Below are 12,813 nucleotides of genomic sequence, written 5' to 3'. Positions count from 1 at the left end.
TCCGGTGTCACAACAGGTTAGGTACTCTACCCAGTAACACTACCACACTTTAGTACTACAGGATCAAACGTGTCCCGACAGCTCCTCCTTGCTCTGCTGAAACTAAGCTAAAAATCCCTTTTTATTTATTTATAAGAAATTATACCAGCCTCAGTATAGTAATCTACAATCCCAGCAATTTCTCTCCATCCTGGAAAAGTGCAGCCTTTGACATCAGATCTCACAAACTAGGGGGCTGGCTTTTCTGAAAAACAGCATTTTTAGCAAAGTCCACGTCAGCCTCGTGATACAGTCAGAAACATCTGCATCATGAGACAACTTCATGGATATACACTTCACTTTGGAAGGAATAACTGGAACCCCATTGGATGTACAGCCAATAGGATATTGTCAAATACCGTTAATGAAGGCAAATGAAGCATTTCACCTGCAAAACCGACAGGCTGATTCAATCACATTTCAAGCTGTGAAGGGCTGGGTTTGTGCCATTGCAGCGTGCTGTACCCAGGTCAGCTTTACTTCTCGTAGATGACGTTCCTCCCGCCAAGTAATTCCTGATACTATTTAGATTCTGGCTACCTTTCTTTTATCAGGTCAACCTTCAAGATTAAAAAAACCCCAACAAAACAGAAGGCATTTGATTATCTATCAAATAGTATAGCCGCCTTTCTTTTTTTCCGCTCTCCACTCCCCGCCTTCTGCTTTGCTTCTGCATGTTATTAAGCAACTGACAACTTTTTACAGGCAGCAAGTAGACTGGTACAAGAAAAATAACAATCAACAGCAACTACAGCACCACTCATAAAGGATGTCAAAACACACTGCAGACAAGTGTCACCCAGGCTTTATTTACTAATATCTTGGAAGGTGACCATAAAATCTCTTTCTGAAGATGGGAAGCCACAAGGACAGCAAAAATTAAGTGACTTGCTCTGACTTTTGCAAGGCACAAACGGGACAGCAATATTAGCAGCACAGAGCTAGACATGAACTACAGAGCTACTTACCATATCAAGCCCAAACAAGAATGAAAAATATAAGACTGAAATAAAGTTTATATACCCTGCTTCTCATGAGTTCTTCAAAGAACACCATCTCACCAATCCTCATCTCATGGGCTTTGCTCAGAATGAGCTGCACTGAGAGCAGAACAAACCACATCTCCAGTGGTATACTCCTCATACAGTAATGTTTTCTATGGGTTTTTTGCCTTTTAACAATGAAAGGAATACACCAGTAGGTGGACACACACAATTTTGGCCTATCAATCTTGCTTATTAAAATTGCAGATGCATAAATCCAGTTGCAGTAGTACTACAGTAAGAGAGAACAGATAAATTGCAACAACCTTCCAAAAGGCACCTTAGATAAGGCACGGTAATTTTGAGTTGAATACAAGGCTCAAATTGACTTAGGTTACATGCTCATAACACCTGCGTTTTGTCAACAGACGTTGCTGAACATGAAGAGCCAACTTTTGTTAAAATTATGTTTCAGTCATTAAGAGATGTGCTAATTACCAGCTGAACTGAAGACTACACAGCTAAGCAAAACATGTCCTGCCGAAGCCATTAAGACAATACTCTCTAGTTTCTAAAGCCCAAAATGCGATGATAGCGTGAAGAAATAGAAGGGGGGGGAAAGAAGATTCATCCACTTTAGGTCATTTTTAAATAAGAATTCCTTTACATGATTTAAAATTAACCCAGAAGTGTTATATTTTCTTAAACTTCTGAAAAAAAGTTAAAAAAAAAAACCAAAAAAAAAACCCTCACAAAACAAAACTTAGCCAGAAATTTATTTGTACTTCATGTATACAGGAGCACGTACTTTTAACGAAGAGATTTACTTCACCTAATAAATACTGTAGGTCTACAATTTTACAACTTTAAGGTATATAGGTTTATAGCTCTTAACAAAATTGACACTTTACTCTGATACTTCCAGATGAACCAAACAACACCTTCACAATCCAAGTTTTGATTAAAATTTCAAAATACTCATGAAGGTCTTCATGAGTATTTAAAAGCTGCTAAAGGCAGAGATTATTCTTTCAGATACTAAGGGAATAGAAAAAAAAAATAGTTCAAAAACTAAGCCCACAAAAAGGCTAATGTAACTATAGACGACCGCAAAATCTCTCTTATTTTGTTGTACTAAGATTGTGTTCTGCAAAGAAAACAATTCCATTTAAAAAAAAAAAAAAAAAAGGAGAGAATGACAATTACATTAAAATACACAGAGAAGATTCTGACACTAAATACCAGTAGGACAGAGCCAACTTCTTAAAACTGTATGGTTAACTGTAATGGTTAACACAGCAATGTAATTCCCTCTGCCATTTCTACTTGTGAATTTCAAAATCTGTTTTCCAGTTTTCAAAAGCTTTGAAGTAATCGCCACATTGCTCAACATTGCTCAATCATGGAAAACTACTCACCATATCAATCATTTGATGATTCAAAATTACCTGAAGTACTACCTGTATATCTGTCTAATTTCAGATCTATTCAATAGATTTTTTTAACATATCAAACATCTGAGAGCTGCGATTACATCTTTGTTTTCACAATATTCATCCTCAGTTCTACTGTGGGGAACCAAGATGGTTATCCCAAATTCAAGTGAGAAGTGTCTTTTCAAGGATAAATTAGAAGTGAAAGCAGGATGAGATCCGAGAAGATTACAGGGCACTGCTTATTTAACTGAGCATAAATAAATCAAAGATATATGAACCAGAGCATGTATTTTTTGACAGATTGATTCAATTGATTTAGTTTTGAAAACTGAAGTGTCACAAAGATCATCAAAAAAAAAACAAAACCAAAAACATTCCCAGTAATAAAGGTCACTTTTTCTTTTTAGAAGTCGTCTACTTCATGCCAATTCACAGCTGCTCATGTAAGTACTGGTTTCACCTCATGTGTTTTAAAATACAAGAAGCATTTACAAAATAAATACAAGTGTGTGTATAGCAAAGAATTACTGCTAACATATACTTTTCATTTCCCCACATCTGGAAATGCATTTACGTTATCCAAGGCTTTTAGTTCACCACAGGAAAGCTGTTCAAAACTAACACACAGCGATCTGCACAAAACTTGGAGAGCATCATTTATCTACCTCTATAAAAAAAAACAAAAACAAAAACCAAAAACCACAAACAAAAAACCCAAACAAACAAAAAACCCTGAATAAATCAACTGGTAGAACTGTTACCATAGCCAAAAATCAACACATTTTATTTTTTCTTAGGCTGCAATTCAGCGAAAGGATCGGCACTGAAAATGAAGATACAGCAGAGAAATGGTGATTAAGTTTTTATATGTGATCTGGACTATGAGATAAAGGTCTGAGCGAGCTGTGATTCCGCTATTCACACAGGGACCGCAGTTTTGCAGTACAGACTTCATTAATAAGAATCCTTCTAAATTAACTCAGACTAGCAGAAATCAAGAATTATATCTTCCACACCAACCAAACAAAAACATGCAACAGGAACAACACTCAACATTTCTCCACAGTAATGATCCCACAGCTCTCTGGAGAGGTAAACCCAAAATGCAGAAGGACTGATACTGCTGTTTCTTTTTCCTGTCCACCTGTACCTGTACATCTTTACTACCAGCTCCCCCCAGAAAATGAAGAGATCATCAGCTGTCTTTCTTTTTCAACGTAAAGATAATTAACAGCCAAGTCTGCAAAATAGACATGTGGGGTACTCTCTCCTGTGAGTGCAATCCATGCACCCAATTACAAAAGTACCAATACAGGTTACCAAGGTCACCAGCACTACACCAGCTTTTTAACCAGAGAGAGGTAAGTACCATATGCTTCTTCCAAGGTGTCAGTCTTCATTAATCCAACAAGGGAAGAGATGGCAATCACGCCCATAAAATCAGTGCAAATAGTGCCATTACCTGATGCAAAGACTAATTGTACTGTAAAACATTTTCTTCTACAAAGACACACACAAAATGGCACACAAACTATTTTTGTATGACTTTTCAAAGTTAACCTTATGTGCTCATTAGAATACCTCAAAGGAGACCATTTTATCAATACATGTGGGCCAGGCTAGGCAAATATGTTGATTTCAGTATTTTCTCAGTCTGGCAAGAAAAAATTAAAATAGAAAAAGCACACAGCGCCAAACATACATAATGCTTTAGGATGCATCCATGTAGAAGAGGGTCTGCTTGAAGTTAGCAAAATTATACCAGTGATATCTGCATGCAGGGAAGCAGCAACCTCTGCAACTAAAAAACTAGGTCTGTTTTATTCTGACCTGGGCCTGACCTGGGTCTTCTCAGAAGTCAGTTCTCTTCCCTGCCACCTGCTATATTCACAGATCAACAAAAAGCCACTATGTATTTCGTAGCTCAAAACCAGAGCACCAGCAAAAAGAACAACCAGACTCTGCCAGACATTGCCAAACTTGAAAGATTTGGAAACAATCACTGTATCAGTTCAGTTGTGGCAGACAGGTTACAGCACCAACAGTCCTTCCCCTGCGTAAATGTAGATGTATGGTGGGAGCTATTTCTCCTAGCTTTAGAGCAACCAGAAGAGCCTGTCAGGGTCTCACAGCCCCAGCTGCTGTGCCTGGGAGAATGTGGCACCACCATCCCCCCAGGACAACAAGTGGCAGCTGAATCTCCTCCTCCCCACTCTGACTATCCTATTTGAGCCCCCAATTATTCTCCCAGGTCACATCTCTCCCCTCCTCTCCTCCCCGCCTTCAGAAACCCCCACCTTCTGCTTCAGCATGGGAATTCACCAATCAAAGCCGATAAGCGCATCATGTGAGAGACGGCAGACGCACTGAGGGGAATTTCCAAGAGCTCCCCTGCACCTGCAGCATATGCGGATACAGGAGATTTCCAATGCAAAAATTACAAGCTGAGCAGTGATGTCAAAGTATTCACATTACCTGCGACTAACAGCTCTTATACCAGACTGCAGCACCTAATTTGCAAGCTGATCTGATAGACCTGCAATCACATTCCATCTTCCCTTGTCATTTAATGTATGACAATTATTCCTAAGCATATTTTGCTAGGGAAGCAGTACACAAATAACACAGACTGAAAGACCAGAAAGCAGTAATTACTCAGTCTATTCTTTGCTGATGTCAGACATGCAGTACAGCTCTCTGAATCCACCAGAGTGCCCAATTAATCCGCACCAATCCTCAAGAACTACATCTGAAAAAAAAATAATAAAATCAAATCATCCAACAGCCCCTGTCTGCCTTGCAGTCAAGATTTAGGAGCAATACACTGTTTATTTCATCACCACACCGTGCCAGCCAACCTCTCCTTTAACAGTTGTGTTTCCTTGTCGTTCTGCAAACAAACCTACCGTGAATTCATCAGGCTCTCACCCCATCTCTCCCCCTTCTTCAAAAATGTTTTTCCTTCCCTGATCAGGGTCCTTCATAGAAGAGAATTATACCAATTCTGTTTGGTTCAATAGAACACGTTAGCACCACCACAGTAAGCACTCCACAGCTCTGTTTCATACTTCCCAATAAGGCTTTCATCCTCCATTTCCACTCACTCTTTTCTAAGGGGAATCCTGTGGGAATTAGAGTAACATGTCCTTATCATGTCTACATAACAAAAACAGCAACTTCCATGTAGGTATCGATATTCAAAACTGCTGTTTGGTTGGTTTGGGTTTTTTTTTTTTATTTGGCTGGGGTTTTTTTAAGAACTTTTATCCTAATTTGTGTATTTCAGAACAAAAGGCTTTTACTACAGCTATCAATTCCTTTCCTCCCTGTGTTTCCTTTTAGCAGCACAGATAGGGGGGAGCATCCTGTATCCAGAGCAGAGCCTCAGCTAAGAGGAGAGATCTGTACGTGCAACAAGTATACCACAGACAGCAACATCAATGATGAACATCTCCACAAGGTTAGGAAGGAAAACGAAAAAGCAAATGTGAGAGACGTGGCAATTGCAGGCATGGGAAATAAATATGTTCAAGAAAGAGAAAAAAGGGAACACAAAACCCTGTAGAGTTTTGGAACAGCCTAAAAGATCAAAGAGTTAAAATTACTGCTTTATTATGAGAAGCTCTTTCATCCAACCTATCTGGCCCAAAACCACAGCTTACATCTCACAAGACCTTCCTTATTACTTGTGATTTTCCACAACATCACACTGTTCACAGGATCATGGAAACTCTACATCACTGGAATCCAAGACGTGCTTCTTATTAACCTTTCAAGTTCTTACTCTTTTTGCCCCCTTTATTAGTCACTAACCTCCTGACTGATTGCTTCCAGTCTGCAGGAGCATGTGTACTCAAGTCAATATAGAAATTGTTAGAAAAGGAAATCTATCTATAACTTCAAGAATAAATAGCCTGCTCTTTACCACCTTTTTCATACCCATTGCTTCCTTACCAAAGTGCATGCAAACATTTCTGAGGTCGAATATATACCCTCTCTCAGATGGCAGATTGCTAGACCAACTGCAGATAGAAAACGCTTTTATACAACTATTTGATAGGTGGGTGACATCTGTAAATTGTTTATCTCTTCATGTTTTCAGATGGTATTACACATAAAAACAACAGAATACAAGCAGCAAGCCTAGCTTAAAACTTTTCAAGTAAATCAGTAAATCTGGAAAGGAACAATGTAGAGTATTCAATCTGAAAAGTCACTCTTGAACGTAGCATCTATAACATTATACATCTTCTCATGGTCTTCTACAATTGCCAGTTGCAAGGTTAGCTCACAAAGAGAGTTACAATTTGAGAGCCCCAAAGTCAACTGAATAGAGCCAGCTTTCTCAGAAATGAGAGGGCAGAGGTGCGTGGTTACTTCAACAACACTAATTTAAAGAACTCCACAAACAGACCTTACAATAGACCACATTCCAAGCAGACCATCTCACCTCATTTGCCTAAAGCTCCCAGTTACTGTTACCGCTTAAAGAAATAAGCTCTTATTTTGAGAAAAGACCAACAGAGTGACCCTTAACTGTTTGAGTGTAGGGCCTCATGATGGTACAGTAACAGCACCCATAGAAAATGGAAAGCAAGGCCCTAACTTTAGATGTGTGAGAGCTGCCAATCACCTATTTAACTCAAGTTTTGACCACTTGCTATTATAGAAAGAAAGATGAGAGACACAACATCAGGAACTAGGAGCACTTACTGGTTATAGGATAGATTTTCTATCAGACAGCATGCAGCAATTGCAGAAAAGCAGATTATGGATTCACCTACTCATTAAACGAGTTGGTCATTAAACAGGGGAGGACAAGTGAGACTGCTCCATGCCGTATCTATGGTCTTCGTGATCTATGCTGTCCGTCCCACAACCAGCTATTAGCCATTGGTGGGACAGGATCAAGACAGAGCTCAACACCAGTAACCGGCAACAAAAACGAATGGGAAGCCACAGAGAGACCAAAGTAATAACCTCACCTGCCACAGAATCCTAAACCATGAAAAAGGCAACTTGTTTTTCTCCCTTTTCATGAGCAGATACGCTACATTACGGCAACCTAACCTTTCAGTTATACCTGCACTGCTCCCCAGGAACAGGTTCCATTCCAGTGACAGACCAACTGGTGCTCCTTAGAACTCCAAAGGTGAAATAAAATATTACAACCACTCACAAATACCATTCATCCAAGCCTAGTAACAGGGCAAACAGGACAGTATGACTTCGTAACAGTCTGCCTAAGGGCTGGGCTCTTCAGTAGAAAGGAAGACAGAGTTTTGTTTCATTCTTCTCCAAAAATCAAGATTCTTTTGCTGTTGCACACGTACAGCTTTAATGAGTTCTTCATTCAGTGGATAATACCTAGAATGACTTGTGTAACAAAACTGACAAAAGAAATCACAGCACTTCACTACCTTATATAAGCTGATGCAGGTCTTCAAAAGGAGGGGGTGTAAGTATTGATTTTCTTCTAAGATCCCAGCAGCGACAACCTCACAGGGAAAAGATCAACAACTCATCATCCAGAAGTCTGCTGGAGAGGAACTGCTAGAGCCACAAGTGTGCCGCACCATCTATTTCTGTGCCTTGCATAAGCCGCTCGGGAGCATCTTGTCCTGAAAACTACAGAGTCCCGGCATTAGCACTGTGAGGACAGCTGCGAAAGGGCTGGTCTGATACTCTTCCCCATGTTATGGCCCTATTCTACACACTCAGATATCAGCACGTCCTCCTGGAACATGGAAGCTACTACTAGGCATAATTAATTGATAAATTCCAGAATGGCTGGGAATCTGTCTTCTTCTGCAGTTTCACAAGCCTCTTTATTCATATTTACAAAACTTCCAGAAACCACTACCATAAGAAGATGGGTGAGGACCAACAAGACGGGTTTTCATAGCTTAGTGCTCACTTAGGGCAGGAACATAAGCAAAGCAGGCTGGTTAATGTCGAAGCACAGTATTTTCAGTATTTATACCACTGCCATCCCATATACTCAATCCCTCTACAGGTCAGATCTTTGGGAATACGGCATCATATGGCAAAGTAGAGTCAACACATACTTTCCTGCAGCAGCAAGAGGACCACAAAGCCTGCTCTCAGAAAGTCCCACTGAATAAAACTTATTGCAGCCTTTGAAGTATGCAGATAGGTAATTTTGATGTGGTAAGTGTTATGCATGCATCTTTCATAAGAATAAGATGCCCTAAACAGCATGATCAAAAATTTTTTTGAAGAGTTAACAGGCTGGGTCATAAACATTTCCACTATGTGCAACTTCTGCAGACATCAAAGAGTCTTCCCAAAACTGGATGTACTATATATCTTGCAAAACCAGTAAATGAGCTCAAGCCATCAATTTTGCAATTTTTGAAGTAGCACAATGCATCTATTTATTAGAGAATGGAACCTAGCTCAGGCTACTGATTAGCCATCCTGCAAATAATGCTTATGCAACCTTTAATAATGATTTCTACTAACAACCAACCAGAGATTTTATGACTTGGAAAATTTCACTTCTAAACTAATTTACAACAACTCCCCAAATCTAATGGGACAAATGATTGAAACTACAGAGGAAGCCAGCCTCCTCCAAAATCGATGAGGTATCAATTTTCGTAACTAGACACTCTTAGATAAGATGCCTGCATTAAGTTTTTGTTCTCATTTTTAAAATTCTGGTAAGTATTCCTCTGTCCCTTTCTCCTGGAAAAGGGATTAATTCAATTTTAAGGAAAATATTAAAAAGCTGTTTCAGACTTCAGTCTTCGGTAAATTACGAACAGGAAGGAATAACAATTGAGCTGTTAAAACCACCAAGGAAAGCAAACCACTGAACAATGCAAACAGACCACAAAAATGACAAGTTAAAAAACAAAAAAGAACTACAAAATAAGTCATCTCAGTAAGTGCGGAAATTATACCCCTACAGGTTTTCAACACAGTATATGCAGACCTGGTGAAAATAAAGCCATCAGTTCCTACAAAGCTGTAACAAATACTTGACAGACTCACAACACAGCCCCAAGTTCATCATCACAGCCAGATATTACTGGAACAAATGGCCAAAGTCTGCAACAGAAGTCAGCAACGTCAATCAAGCCCAAACAACTCACCATTATTTTAGAAAAGGTGAAAGCAGAACACAACCAGTGATTTGGGGTGATATATAACAAAGAGGTGTTTCCTCTGTCAGTAAGGGAAATTCATATGAATTCTCTCTCTTCCCCCTTTTGGTCTCTCTCCCTTCCCCCTTACGGTTCTTTCTTCCCTGCATGCTAAGGAAAAGCAGAGAGTGTAGGTTATGCATAAATTCATGACAGAAAACACTGTTTTAGAACAAAGCTCCTGTGCGTGGGCGCATGTCTATAAAATAAAAGGCATTGTTACTCTACCAAGTACGTATCCACATCCAGCAATGAAATCAGACCTTAAAATTTTATTTTGACAGCTACTCGCAGTTATATTTTCACCAAAGGTTTGACTTTCATATTAATAACTGGTTTTTAGTGATATCATCGAGATGAATCAAAACTGACAGGCAGAGTGGTATTAACGGTTGTGGAAGAGAATTCTCATCCCTGATATCTGTCATTTATTTTTAATTACTTTATGAAGTTATCAGTTGCAGAGAGGAATAAATCTGTTCCCAGCTTGTATTTAGAAACTGTCTCTGTATAATACAAAATTGCTCAGCTGTATGTTACAATAATTATTTTGTGGTGCATAGCAATATTAGGTACCCTTCATCCAGAGAAAGCCTCCAAATACTGTCGACGTTACTCTTTCAGAAGTTAGAGAAAATAACCTAAAGCGAGTAATATCACTAGCTTGCTAAAACTGCTCAAGTAAACTACAGAATACAACCACCAACACAAACGTGTTACAAAAGAACCTACTCCATCCTCTTGCAGAATCAGAAATGCGACATCTTCTCCAGCATCCTCATTAAGTCCAATTATTAAACTGAAAATTCCATGGTGCAACATCAAGTGAAGTTTGGAAAACATAAATGTTATTTACATATTAAGAGAACATGATGCACGCTGTACTGAAGATTGATACTGTGCAAGGCTTTGATTTTGTGTAGCCCCTACTGCCCGCCTTTTGTACAGATCCATCCCCATGGACACTTTAACATTATATAAACTCCCCTAGAGATAAAGATTATTCTATAACTTTCCAAAATCATCTCCCTTTGAGAAAGTATTACTTAACAAACACACGTTATATACCTCACAAACACACTAGATTCCCCGGGTTTTACTTGATGCCAGCATAAAAGAATATTAGTAATTTATTTTCGGATATTAAAAAAAGAAGACCAAGGCTGGATAACTGTAACTGGAAAAGATAAACAGGATTAAGTAACAGGTGTCTGACTGCACATAATTCAAAGTCATGCATCAGATACGGTGCGCAGCCTTGCCGGCAAAATGGAAACATTGGTTTTGCACCTTGCTTGGAAGATTACCACTGAGTGATTTAAAAACATCTGTGTAGTGACACACGTACAGACACCGAGAGGCATCGCAAGCACTTGCATCCCGAGAGACCTTACAATACATCTGAAAGAAAACAAATAAATATGATCTTCAGAGGAGAGCCTTCCTTTCTCTGAGGGGGAAAAAAAAAAAAAAAAAAAAGAGAGAGAAAAGAAAAATAAAAATAAAAAAGGGGGGAAAAAGTGGAAAAAAAAACCAACCACCACAAGAAAGTTATACTTAACTATACAGAAACATTTGTCACACCGCCCAGCACTGACAAAATCCGGATACACTCAGAAACTACAGCGAGCTGCACAGCTGGCAGTGAAGATGAGAACAGTTCAGTCACCAGTCACACACATACAGAGGTGTGCATATACACACAGATATATATATAAAAAAAAAACCCCACACGTACACACAGACATAGATGTGTGTGTACGCCCGTACCCGCCGAGGCAGCGGGCCGGTGAGCCGAGGCCGGGGGGGCCGGAGCAGGCAGAGCCGCCCCGGCGGTTGCCCCGGTAGCCCAAGGTTACGGCCCGGAGCCGAGGGACGGGTAGAGCCGCTACCCGTGAAGGACGCGATGCCGCCGCCACACCCGGTCGCCCCCAACGGTCGCCCCCAACGGCCGCCTCGCGCGCGCAGCCCCTCACGAGCCGCCTTACCTCAGCCGCCGCCGGGGCGGGAGGCAGGGCGGGCGCCGCCGCCGGCCCCGCCGCGCTGCGCAGGGTGCCGGGGCTGCGCCGAGGCGACGACCTCCCTCTCCTCCTCCTCCTCCTTCTTCCTCCTCCGCACACTGTGCGTGTGTGTGTATCTGTGTGTGTGTGTGTGCAACCCGCCCGCCTCACAGCGGCGGCTCCTCCTTCCCTCCCCCCCACCCCTCCCTTCTCTTCCCTCCTCCCCCGCCCCGGCGGCCTCCGCAGCGCGGAGAAACGCGGCAGGGAAGGGGGAAACCCCACCGCCGCTGCCACGACCGCCACCGCCGCCTGGGCTGGGCGGGCCGCGCCGCGCTCCCCCCCCTCCTCCTCCGGACGCGGGCACCCGCCTCCCCCCGCCGCGCAGGGCCGCGGGCAGCGCATGGCAAGTGGGCGGCGGGGCCGCGGGCGCGGAGCTCGGCCTGCGCGGCGCCCCCCGCGCCCGGCGGTACCGTACCGCTCTACAAGCCGCCCGGGTGCAGAGACATACACGTACCGCACCGGGGGCTGGGCAGGCGGCGTTCGGGGAGGATGCCCGCGCTCGGCGTGCCTGTGTTTACTACATGTATTGAATGGGCGAGAAGGAAATCCCCCGTCGTCACCCCGCTCCCGCCGGGCCTGCTGGCTTCAACGCAGAAACACGCGGAGACGGGGAGAAGAAAAAAAAAAAAAAAAAAAAAAAAAAGAGTGTTTCAGAGGCTGCTGGAAGGTTCACACTCTCACAGTTTTTCTCTCAAAATTGCAGCTGAGGTTTATTTGAAGTGAGTGGTGGAGGAGGCTCAACGCAAGCTGAGCAGTCAGGAGTGCGGGATTCCCTCACGGAATATCCTCCATCCAGCCCTTACACAGCTCAGTGACACCGGGTGCCTTCCTCTGTCCGCCACTGTTTGCTGTCGGAGTGTGCCTGATACCAGTTTTCCCTTTCTCCTCTTGATTTTATGAGAAGTGTTTTCTTCTGTGTCAAGAAAAAAAAGCATGAAACGCCCACAAAGATAAACAAAGTGCTGAGTTTTACAGCTGAAGCAGGTTCCCCATCCGTTTTCTCCTACAGCCCGCCCCCAGGGCCTGCAGCCCGGCCATCCTGAGGGAACACTGGCACCAAGAGCTGGTGCTGGCACTCAGAAGTAAGGAGAGGTGGCAAGATACAGCTGAAGAAGTTATCTAG

At 42.1% G+C, this 12,813-nt stretch overlaps 1 protein-coding gene across 10 annotated transcripts in view; it reads right to left on the bottom strand.

Moving 5' to 3' along the window:
* The window catches only part of PLCB4 (phospholipase C beta 4), a 206,016-nt gene extending 194,220 nt beyond the window's left edge, over nucleotides 1-11,796 (bottom strand). For 6 of the 10 annotated variants that reach the window (XM_063331249.1, XM_063331248.1, XM_063331247.1 and 3 more), the window contains exon 1: nucleotides 11,619-11,796. The gene's annotated coding sequence lies outside the window, so the exon portion shown is untranslated. Of the gene's footprint in view, nucleotides 1-7,878; nucleotides 8,087-9,579; nucleotides 9,742-11,618 lie in introns of all 10 variants that reach the window. The other 4 variants (XM_063331252.1, XM_063331250.1, XM_063331253.1 and 1 more) reach the window with 2 other exon arrangements.
* Nucleotides 11,797-12,813: the final 1,017 nt, after the last annotated feature.

This window comes from Chroicocephalus ridibundus, chromosome 3, assembly GCF_963924245.1.
Source record: "Chroicocephalus ridibundus chromosome 3, bChrRid1.1, whole genome shotgun sequence".
Taxonomy (NCBI): domain Eukaryota; kingdom Metazoa; phylum Chordata; class Aves; order Charadriiformes; family Laridae; genus Chroicocephalus; species Chroicocephalus ridibundus.
This window is presented reverse-complemented; position numbering and strand designations above follow the sequence as displayed.